Source organism: Triticum dicoccoides, chromosome 3A, assembly GCF_002162155.2.
Source record: "Triticum dicoccoides isolate Atlit2015 ecotype Zavitan chromosome 3A, WEW_v2.0, whole genome shotgun sequence".
Lineage (NCBI taxonomy): Eukaryota > Viridiplantae > Streptophyta > Magnoliopsida > Poales > Poaceae > Triticum > Triticum dicoccoides.
In genome coordinates, this window is record NC_041384.1 from 151,300,446 (window position 1) to 151,313,042 (window position 12,597).

A 12,597-nucleotide genomic window follows, 5' to 3' on the forward strand; every position below is an offset into this window, starting at 1 on the left:
TCTTCGCCCTCATAGCAGAGCGGATGTCTTTTCTCGTCGCAGCAGCCTTCTGAAGGTCCGATGCTTTCACTAGGTTTTCCTTTTCAAGAACCCGGAAATGGTTGGTGGCGGCTTTTAATTCTATGGCCATCTTGGCCATCTTATCGAGGCTCTCGCCATGCGCGGCCTTCTCGGTTTTCAACTCTCCGGCCACCTTCAAAGCAGCCGCATTACTAAACCTCGATTGTTCCTTGGCTCGGGCAAGTTTTGCCCGCAAGGCTTCAACAGTGGCAGCTCCATCTGCAGTTGCAACATATTAAAGATACTGGCATCATGCTGCTCTTACTATGTGGAGTTTACCAGATAATGACACTTACCCTGTGCCTCGTCAAGCCTTTTGTTAACAAGCTCGATGTCGGCGTCTGCCGCATCCAACTGCCGTTTTAAATGGGCAAACTCGCTAGTCCGGCTAGCCACCGGAGCTTCCATCACCTGCACATAGAGGCAATATGGCTATTACCTGGGAATATGATCCTCTGGTTCTCGTCGTTTCCGACGACAACCAGAGTCTCAGGGGCTACTATCTACACAGGGCACACCTAGCATGTGCAAGACTATCATACATTATTTTATGTACCTCAAAGCCTGTCAGTAGACTCATAAAAGCTTCATGCAATCCGCTTTCGGCGGACGAGATTCTCTCTATCACCATAGTCATCAGCACATGGTGTTCATCTGAGATGGCCGCTCGCCCCACCAACTTCCTCAGAACATCCGATCGCACACCAGACAGTGTCGGACTCTTTTTTCCGCTCTCTTCGGGAGCCGGACACTGGGAGCTTCGGGGGTCAATGGCATTATCTTCTGGCCTCACCGGACCCGGAGAGGCCCTCCGCGATGACACTTCGGGGTCACCCGCTTCCAGAGGGGGCGTTTTGCTCTCCATCATCTCTGGAAGAAGATCCCCCGAAGATGAGCTCATTTGAGAAGGGCTAAGGCCCGAACTGCAAAGATATATGCGGTGGTTATTTTCTCAGAAGAAAAAGATGGCATACCTGTACTATTAAAGTATTTCGGGTCACTTACGACTTGCTGGAGAGTTGATCCCCCCGCGGACTTTGTGCGGCAAAAGCACCCCCCAAGGTAGGACCCTCAGTGGGAGACTTCTTCTCCTGTTTGGAAGCTTCGGTGTCCAAATCCCTGGGCGGAGTCCTTTCCCTCCTCCGGTCGTCTCTCCTTCATGGAGACGCTCGCTCCCTCGGTTAGAATGGGCAGCGTTGGGGGCCCGCGTCCGCCCGTATTATCCTTCCCAGTATCTTCCTTCAAGGGCTCCGGGCAAGGTGCGACCTGGAGCATCTTTTCCAATACCGGATTGTCCAAACCCTCAGGGAGGGGGGCCGAACACCGAATCAACTTTGCCTTTGTTAGCCAGTCCTGGTCAAAAAGCGAACTCTCAGACATAACTTTGTAACAAATGAGAGATAGTATGTTCGGCCAGAAGATTCCTTACCTGTTCGGCGGAGCGGTTACTGCTCAGGCCCACGTCCTCGGTGATTTCCGGACACTCTACCTGAGGTCCAAGAATGACTTGTACATCTCCTCGTGCGTTAGGCCGAGGAAATTTTGGATGACACGCAGTCCCTCGGGATTGAACTCCCACAAGCGAAGGGGCCGGCGTTTGCAAGGCTGGACTTGATGAACCAGCATAACTTGTACTACCGCAACCAAACTAAAATCTCCATTGAAGAGATCTCGAATGCGGCTTTGCAGTATAGGCACGTCCTTGGCTGGACCCCAGCTCAGACCTCTGCTGATCCATGACATCAGTTGTGGTGGAGGGCCCGAGCGGAAAACAGGGCCGGCCGCCCACTTGGCACTTCTAGGAGCCGTGATGTAGAACCACTCCTATTGCCACAATTCAGACACCTCTGGAATGGAACCTTTGGGCCATGGAGCTCCCGTCATCTTGCATATTGAGGCACCTCCACACGCTGCATGTTGCCCCTCAATCATCTTTGGCTTTACTTCAAAGGTCTTGAGCCACAAGCCAAAGTGAGGGGTAACCCAGAGGAAGGCCTCACACACGACAATAAATGTCGTGATATGAAGAAAGGAGTCCGGAGCTAGATCATGGAAGTCTAGCCCGTAATAAAACATCAAACCCCTGACGAAAGGATCCAGAGAAAGGCCTATACCTCGGAGGAAGTGGGAGACGAACACGACGCTCTCGTTGGGTTTGGGGGAGGGGACAGCCTGCCCTCAGGCAGGCAGCTGATGCACAACCTCGGCGGTCAGATATCTGGCCTCCCTCAACTTTTTGATGTCCTCTTCCGTGACGGAGGAAGGCACCCATCGGCCTTGAAGGCTAGATCCGGACATGATTGAAGGTTCGGAGCACCTAACCTGAACTTTGGGTGTTTGAGCTTAAGGTGGGGGAAGGATTCGATTGAGCACGGGAGGGAAAAAAGTAAAAGCCTTGTCCCTTTATAAAGAGGGTGAATATCAAGCGTCCTCTCTGTGGCCATTTGGACTTGCCTATAGTCTAGGAGTCCTAGAAGCGGTTGGGTTACCCACGCCCGTATTGATGAGAATACCGGAATAAGGGGACACGATCTCTGCTTTAACAAGACGTGCCAAGTAAACCACGTCGCGTGACACGCTGAGGTGGGATAATAAAACGATTGGAATAAAGGCTTGGCCGTGGTGTGTCACACTACGGAATACGTCAGCAAATTAGATTTGTGTAAATATTATTCTCTCTATGGAAATATGTGGAAACTTATTTTGCAGAGCCGGACACTATCTTTGAGTTCAAAATCTTCTATGAAGTACTTGAAGGAGGAACCCGCCTTGCAATGCCGAAGACAATCTGCGCACCGGACTCGTCGTCATTGAAGCCTGGTTTAGGGGCTACTGAGGGAGTCCTGGATTAGGGGGTGTCCAGATGGCCGGACTATACCTTCAGCCGGACTCCTGGACTATGAAGATACAAGATTGAAGACTTCGTCCCATGTCCGGAAGGGGCTTTCCTTGGCGAGGAAGGCAAGCTTGGCGATACAGATATGTAGATCTCCTACCATTGTAGCCGACTTTGTGTAACCCTAACCCTCTCTGGTGTCTATATAAACCAGAGGGTTTTAGTCCGTAGGACAACATACAGAACAACAATCATACCATAGGCTAGCTTCTAGGGTTTAGCCTCTCCGATCTCGTGGTAGATCTACTCTTGTACTACCCATATCATCAATATTAATCAAGCTGGACGTAGGGTTTTACCTCCATCAAGAGGGCCCGAACCTGGGTAAAACTTCGTGTCCCTTGCCTCCTGTTACCATCCGGCCTAGATGCACAGTTCGGGACCCCCTACCCGAGATCCGCCGGTTTTGACACCGACACATATCCTTAGTCCTTTTCAGGTATTTCAGGATATTCTTGACCGCTGTCCAGTGATCCACTCCTGGATTACTTTGGTACCTCCCTACTAAACTAATAGCAAGGCACACATCAGGTCTGGTACACAACATTGCATACATGATAGAGCCTATGGCTGAAGCATAGGGAACACCTTTCATTTTCTCTCTATCTTCTGCAGTGGTCGGGCATTGAGTCTGACTCAACTTCACACCTTGTAATACAGGCAAGAACCCTTTCTTTGCTTGACCCATTTTGAACTTCTTCAAAACTTTATCAAGATATGTGCTTTGTGAAGTCCAATTAAGCATCTTGATCTATCTCTATGGATCTTGATGCCCAATATATAAGCAGCTTCACCGGGGTCTTTCATTGAAAAATTCTTATTCAAGTATCCTTTTATGCTATTCAGAAATTCAGTGTCATTTCCGATCAACAATATGTCATCTACATATAATATCAGAAATGCTACGGAGCTCCCACTCACTTTCTTGTAAATACAGGCTTCTCCAAAAGTTTGTATAAAACCATATGCTTTGATCACACTATCAAAGCGTATATTCCAACTCCGAGAGGCTTGCACCCGTCCATAAATGGTTCCCTGGAGCTTGCACACTTTGTTAGCACCTTTTGGATCGACAAAACCTTCTGGTTGCATCATATACAACTCTTTTTTAAGATATCCATTAAGGAATGCAGTTTTGACATCCATTTGCCAAATTTCATAATCATAAAATGCGGCAATTGCTAACATGATTCGGACGGACTTAAGCATCGGTACGGGTGAGAAGGTCTCATCATAGTCAACTCCTTGAACTTGTCGAAAACCTTTCGCAAAAAGTCGAGCTTTGTAGACAGTAACATTACCGTCATCGTCAGTCTTCTTCTTGAAGATCCATTTATTCTCTATGGCTTGCCGATTGTAGGATATAGAAGTAGATGTGTCTAGAGGGGGGTGATTAGACACTTAATGCTAAAGTTGCAATTTTTAAGCTTTTTCGGTTTAAGTGGAGTTTAGGCACAATTTCAACACACACAATACATATCAAGCAAGCATGCAAAGAGTATATGAGCAGCGGAATGTAAAGCATGCAACTTGCAAGAATGAAAAGGGAAGGGTTTGGAGAGATCAAACGCAATTTGAGACACGGATGTTTTTTCCGTGGTTCGGATAGGTGGTGCTATCCTACATCCACGTTGATGGAGACTTCAACCCACAAGGGGTAACGGTTGCGAGAGTCCACACAGGGCTCCACCCACAAAGGGTAATGGTTGCGCGAGTCCACACAGGGCTCCACCCACTAAGGGTCCACGAAGAAGCAACCACCCACAAAGGGTCCACGAAGAAGCAACCTTGTCTATCCCACCATGGCCATCGCCCACACAGGACTTGCCTCACTAGCGGTAGATCTTCACGAAGTAGGCGATCTCCTTGCCCTTACAAACTCCTTGGTTCAACTCCACAATCTTGTCGGAGGCTCCCAAGTGACACCTAGCCAATCTAGGAGACACCACTCTCCAAGAAGTAACAAATGGTGTGTAGGTAATGAACTCCTTGCTCTTGTGCTTCAAATGATAGTCTCCCCAACACTCAACTCTCTCTCATAGGATTTGGATTTGGCGGAAAGAAGATTTGAGTGGAAAGCAACTGGGGAAGGCTAGAGATCAAGATTCATATGGTAGGAATGGAATTTCTTGGTCTCAACACATGAGTAGGTGGTTCTCTCTCAGAACATATAAATTGGAATGGTGTATGTGTTCTGATGGCTCTCTCTTCGAATGAAGAGGAGGTGGAGGGGTATATATAGCCTCCACACAAAATCCAACCGTTACACACAGTTTTCCAATCTCGGTGGGACCGAATCAATAAACTCGGTCGGACCTAAAATGTAAACCTAGTGACCGTTAGAGATTTTCGGTGGGACTAACATGCAACTCGATAGGACCGATATGGTTAGGGTTTGGGCATAACGTATTCTCGGTGAGACCGATTACACAAACTCGGTGAGACCGAATTTGGTAATTAGCTAACCAGAGAGTTGGCCAGGCAAACTCGGTGGAACCGATTTGCTCTTTCGGTGAGACCGAGTGGAACTCGGTGAGACCAAAAAGTTACAAAGGGGAAACACTGAGTTTACATTGCAATCTCAGTGGGACCGATTCGCTCTTTCGGTGAGACCGAAAAGTTACGAAAGGGAAACAGAGATTTTGCAATCCCATCTCGGTGAGACCGAGATCCCTATCGGTAGAACCGAATTGCTAGGGTTTGGCAGTGGCTAGTGACAAGTGAAACTCGGTGGCGCCGGATAGGAAGAATCGGTAGGACCGAGTTTGGCTTAGGGTTTAGGTCATAAGTGGAAGTGGGAAAGTAGCTGAGGGTTTTGGAGCATATCACTAAGCACATGAAGCAAGAGGCTCATTAAGCAACACCTCATCGCTTCTTGATAGTATTGGCTTTTCCTAAAGACTCAATGTGATCTTGGATCACTAAAATGTAAAAAGAGGAGTCTTGAGCTTGAAGCTTTAGCCAATCCTTTGTCCTTAGCATCTTGAAGGAGTTCCCACAACCTTTAGTCCATGCCACTCCATTGTTGAACTTATCTGAAACATGCTAGATCGAAATGTTAGTCCAACAAGAGATATGTTGTCATCAATTATCAAAACCACCTAGGGAGCACTTGTGCTTTCACCGATCATCGGTCAAGTCAACCAAAGTCCATACTTTGTTCTCATACATGGATCCCATCTCAGATTTCATGGCCTCTAGCCATTTTGGGGAATCTGGGCTCATCATCGCTTCCTCATAGTTCGTAGGTTCGTCATGGTCAAGTAACATGACTTCTAGAACAAGATTACTGTACCACTCTGGTGCAGATCTTATTCTGGTTGACCTACGAGGTTCGGTAGTAACTTGATCGGAAGTTTCATGATCATCATCATTAGCTTCCTCACTTACTAGTGTAGGAATCACTGGAACTGATTTCAGTGATGAACTATTTTCTAATAAGGGAGAAGGTACAATTACCTCATCAAGTTATACTTTCCTCCCACTCACTTCTTTCGAGAGAAACTCCTTCTCTAGAAAGGATCCATTCTTAGCAATGAATACCTTGCCTTCGGATCTGTGATAAAAGGTGTACCCAACAGTCTCCTTTGGGTATCCTATGAAGACACATTTCTCCGATTTGGGTTCGAGCTTATCAGGTTGAAGCTTTTTCACATAAGCATCGCAGCCCCAAACTTTAAGAAACGACAACTTGGGTTTCTTGCCAAACCACAGTTCATAAGGTGTCGTCTCGACGGATTTACATGGTGCCCTATTTAACGTGAATGCAGCCGTCTCTAAAGCATAACCCCAAAATGATAGCGGTAAATCAGTGAGAGACATCATAGACCGCACCATATCTAATAAAGTGCGGTTACGACATTCGGACACACCATTACATTGTGGTTTTCCAGGTAGCGTGAGTTGCGAAACTATTACACATTGTTTCAAGTGAAGTCCAAACTCATAACTCAAATATTCGCCTTAACGATCAGGTCATAGAAACTTGATTTTCTTGTTATGATGATTTTCCACTTCACTCTGAAATTCTTTGAACTTTTCAAATGTTTCAGACTTATGTTTCATTAAGTAGATATACCCATATCTTCTAAAATCATGTGTGAAGGTGAGAAAATAACAATATCCACCGCGAGCTTCAATGTTCATTGGACCACATACATCAGTATGTATGATTTCCGATAACTCCGTTGCTCACTCCATTGTTCCGGAGAATGGAGTTTTAGTCATCTTGCCCATGAGGCATGGTTAGCAAGTACCAAGTGATTCATAATCAAGTGATTCCAGAAGTCCATTAGAATGGAGTTTCTTCACACGCTTTACACCAATATGACCTAAATGGCAGTGCCACAAATAAGTTGCACTATCATTATCAACTCTGCATCTTTTGGCTTCAATACTATGAACATGTGTATCACTACTATCAAGATTTAGTAAAAATAGACCACTCATCAAGGGTGCATGACCATAAAAGATATTACTCATATAAATAGAACAATCATTATTCTCTGATTTAAATGAATAACCATCTCGCATCAAACAAGATCCAGATATAATGTTCATGCTCAACGCTGGCACCAAATAACAATTATTTAGGTCTAAAACTAACCCCGAAGGTAGATGTAGAGGTAGCATGCCGATGACGATCACATCGAGTCTGGAACCATTTCCCACGCGCATTGTTACCTCGTACTTAGCCAATCTTCGCTTAATCCGTAGCCCCTGTTTCGAGTTGCAAATATTAGCAACTGAACCAGTATCAAATACCCAGGCACTACTGCAAGCATTAGTAAGGTACACATCAATAACATGTATATCAAATATACCTTTTACTTTGCCATCCTTCTTCTCCGCCAAATACTTGGGGCAGTTCCGCTTCTAGTGACCAGTTCCTTTGTAGTAGAAGCACTTAGTCTCAGGCTTAGGTCCAGACTTGGGTTTCTTCACTTGAGCAGCAACTGGCTTGCTGTTCTTCTTGAAGTTCCCCTTCTTCCATTTACACTTCTTCTTGAAACTGGTGGTCTTGTTGACCATCAACACTTGATGCTCCGTCTTGATTTCTACCTCCGCAGCCTTTAGCATTGCGAAGAGCTCAGGAATCGTCCCATCCCTTTCATATTATAGTTCATCATGAAGCTCTTGTAGCTTGGTGGCAGTGATTGAAAAACTCTGTCAATGACACTATCATCAGGAAGATTAACTCCCAATTGAGTCAAGTGGTTGTGGTACCCACACATTCCGAGTATATGTTCACTGACAGAACTATTCTCCTCCATCTTGCGGCTGTAGAACTTATTGTAGACTTCATATCTCTCAATCCGGGCATTTGCTTGAAATATTAACTTCAACTCCTGGAACATCTCATATGCTCCATGACGTTCAAAATATCATTGAAGTCCCGGTTCTAAGCCGTAAAGCATGGCACACTAAACTATCGAGTAGTCATCAACTTTGCTCTGCCAGGTGTTCACAACATCTGGCGTTGCTCCTGCAGCGGGTTTGTCACCTAGTGTTTCTAGGACGTAATTCTTCTGTGCAGCAATGAGGATAATCCTCAAGTTATGGACCTAGTCCGTGTAGTTGCTACCATCATCTTTCAACTTAGCTTTCTCTAGGAACGCATTAAAATTCAATGGAACAACAACACGAGCCATCTATCTACAACAACATAGACATGCAAAATACTATCAGGTACTAAGTTCATGATAAATTAAAGTTCAATTAATCAAATTACTTAAGAACTCCCACTTAGATAGGCATCTCTCTAATCATCTAAGTGATCATGTGATCCATATCAACTAAACCATGTCCGATCATCACGTGAGATGGAGTAGTTTTCAATGGTGAACATCACTATGTTGATCATATCTACTATATGATTCACGCTCGACCTTTCGGTCTCAGTGTTCCGAGGCCATATCTACATATGCTAGGCTCTTCAAGTTTAACCTGAGTATTCTGCGTGTGCAAAACTGGCTTGCACCCTTTGTATGTGAACGTAGAGATTATCACACCCGATCATCACGTGGTGTCTCGGCACGACGAACTTTAGCAACGGTGCATACTCAAGGAGAACACTTATACCTTGAAATTTAATGAGAGATCATCTTATAATGCTACCGTCAAACTAAGCAAAATAAGATGCATAAAGGATAAACATCACATGCAATCAATATAAGTGATATGATATGGCCATCATCATCTTGTGCCTTTGATCTCCATCTCCAAAGCACCGTCATGATCACCATCGTCACCGGCTTGACACCTTGATCTCCATCGTAGCATCGTTGTTGTCTCGCCAACTATTGCTTCTACGATTATCGCTACCGCTTAGTGATAAAGTAAAGCAATTAAATGGCGATTACATTTCATACAATAAAGCGACAACCATATGGCTCCTGCCAGTTGCCGATAACTGTGTTACAAAACATGATAATCTCATATAATAAAATTTAGCATCATGTGTTGACCATATCACATCACAACATGCCTTGCAAAAACAAGTTAAACGTCCTCTATTTTGTTGTTGCAAGTTTTACGTGGCTGCTACGGGCTGAGCAAGAACCGTTCTTACCTACGCATTAAAAACCACAACGCGATATAGTGATCGCTTTTTGATCTTCAGAAAGAACCATGTTCATTGAATATGATTCAACTAATGTTGGAGAAACTGACACCCACCAGCCACCTGTGCGCGAAGCACGTCGGTACAACCAGTCTCGCGTAAGTGTACGCGTAATGTCGGTCTGGGCTGCTTCATTCAACAATACCTCCGAATCAAGAATCAACTAGTGACGGCAAGCAATATGTATATACCCACGCCCACAACTCCTTTGTGTCCTACTCATGCATATAACATCTACGCATAAACCTGGCTCGGATGCCACTGTTGGGGAACGCAGTAATTTCAAAAAAATTCCTACGCACACGCAAGATCATGGTGATGCATAGCAACGAGAGGGAAGAGTGTTGTCTACGTACCCTCGTAGACCGTAAGCGGAAGCGTTATGACAACACGGATGATGTAGTCGTACGTCTTCACGATCGACCGATCCTAGCACCGAAGTTGCAACACCTCCGCGATCTGCACACGTTCGGCTCGATGACGTCCCACGAACTCACGATCCAGTAGAGCTTCGAGGGAGAGCTTCATCAGCATGGCGGCGTGATGACGGTGATGATGATGCTACCGGAACAGGGCTTCGCCTAAGCACCGCTACGATATGACCGAGGTGGATTATGGTGGAGGGGGGCACCACACATGGCTGGAAAACAGTCAACTTGTGTGTTCTAGGGTCCCCACTGCCCCCGTATATAATGGAGCAAGGGGGAGGCCGGCCGGCCTAGGGGCACACCAAGGAGAGGGGGAGTCCTCCTCCTAGTAGGAGTAGGACTCCCCTTTTCCTAGTCCAACTAGGAAGGGGGAAGGGGGAAGGAAGGGGAGAGAGGGAGGGAGGAAAGAGGGGGTGCCACCCTCCCTCCTTGTCCAATTCGGACTCCCAAGGGGGGGGGGCAGCCCTAGGCCCTCTCCTCTCTCTCCCACAAGGCCCATGTTGGCCCATTAGTTCCCCCGGGGGTTCCGATAACCCCCCAGAACTTGGATAAATATCCGGTGACCCCCGGAACTCATCCGGTGTCCGAATATGGTCGTCCAATATATCAATCTTTATGTCTTGACTATTTCGAGACTCCTTGTCATGTCCGTGATCACATCCGGGACTCCGAACTATCTTCGGTACATCAAAACATATAAACTCATAATACCGATCGTCGCCGAACGTTAAGCGTGCGGACCCTACGGGTTTGAGAACTATGTAGAAATGACCGAGACATGTCTCCAGTCAATAACCAATAGTGGACCTGGATACTCATATTGGCTCCTACATATTCTATAAAGATCTTTATCGGTCAAACCGCATAACAACATACATTGTTCCCTTTGTCATCGGTATGTTACTTGCCCGAGATTCGATCGTTGGTATCTCAATACCTAGTTCATTCTCATTACTGGAAAGTATCTTTACTCGTTCCGTAATGCTACATCTCGTAATTAACTCATTAGCTACATTGCTTGCAAGGCTTATAGTGATATACATTACCGAGAGGGCCCAGAGATACCTCTCTGACAATCGGAGTGACAAATCCTAATCTTGATCTATGCCAACTCAACAAACACCATCGGAGACACCTGTAGAGCACCTTTATAATCACCCAGTTACATTGTGACGTTTGGTAGCACACAAAGTCTTCCTCCGGTATATGGGATTTGCATGATCTCATAGTCATAGGAACATGTATAAGTTATGGAGAAAGCAATAGCAACAAACTAAACAATCATTGTGCTAAGCTAACGAATGGGTCAAGTCAATCACATCATTCTCTATGATGTGATCCTATTAATCAAATGACAAATCAGGTCTATGGTTAGGAAACATAACCATCATTGATTCAACGAGCTAGTCAAGTAGAGGCAAACTAGTGATACTATGTTTGTCTATGTATTCAACATGTACTAAGTTTGCAGTTAATACAATTCTAGCATGCATGAATAATAAACATTTATCATGATATATGGAGATATAAATAACAACTTTATTATTGCCTCTAGGGCATATTTCCTTCATAAACGATTAAGCATATATAAGGGGCCTGGAAGAATGGCCCTTGGTATCATCGAAAAGTGATGCGGGTTGTAAAGAACCTGAAAAATAAGAATAAGAAGAAGAAAAGGAAGAATTTGAGGGCCCGGATAGGGTCGAACCGTATTGCAGACCATATTTTTAGTGGGCCTCCGCCCTAGCCCATGGTATCTTTAGCGCGTAGTTATGTACACGCGGTACATATGCCGCTATCAGGTTGGGGTTTTGACGGAGGCTGAATTGCTAGTCTAGCTCTGGACAAGCCGGACTTTCATTCTGCAAGGTAGACCGGACTTGTTTGATAGTGTCCGGGGGCTTGGCTGCCGATGTAGTATTCAGCTTAATGAGGCCACCCTATACTTCGGCTGTGAGGGTCGTGATATGCTCCTATGTAGGGAGGGAGCGCTCCATGTTTCCATTGACTATTATAACGCCAAGTGGTCCAGGCATTTTGTGCTTTAGATAAGCGTAGTGTGGGACTGCATTGAAACGGGTGAAAGGGGTTCGTCCGAGCAGTGCATGATAGCCACTTCAGAAGGGGACAATGTCGAAGATCAAGTCTTTGCTTCGGAAGTTATCTGGGGAGCCGAAGATGACTTCCAGCGCTATGGATCCTGTGCAACAGGCCTCCACGCCGGCTATTACTCCTTTAAAGGTGGTTTTAGTGAGCTTGATTCTTGATGGATCAATACCCATTTTACGGACAGTGTCCTAATAAAGCAGGTTGAGACTGCTGTCGCCGTCCATAAGGACTCGCGTGAGGTGGAATCCATTGATAATTGGATCGAGGACCAATGTGGCCGAACCTCCATGACGGATACTGGTCGGATGGTCTCTGCGATCGAAAGTGATCGGGCAGGCTGACAATGGGTTAAATTTTGGGGCGACTGGCTCTATGGCATAGACGTCCCTTAATGTGCGCTTGTGCTCCCGCTTGGGGATGTGAGTGACGTATATTATTCACCATTTTGACTTAGGGGGGGGGGGATTTCTTCTACCCCCCCC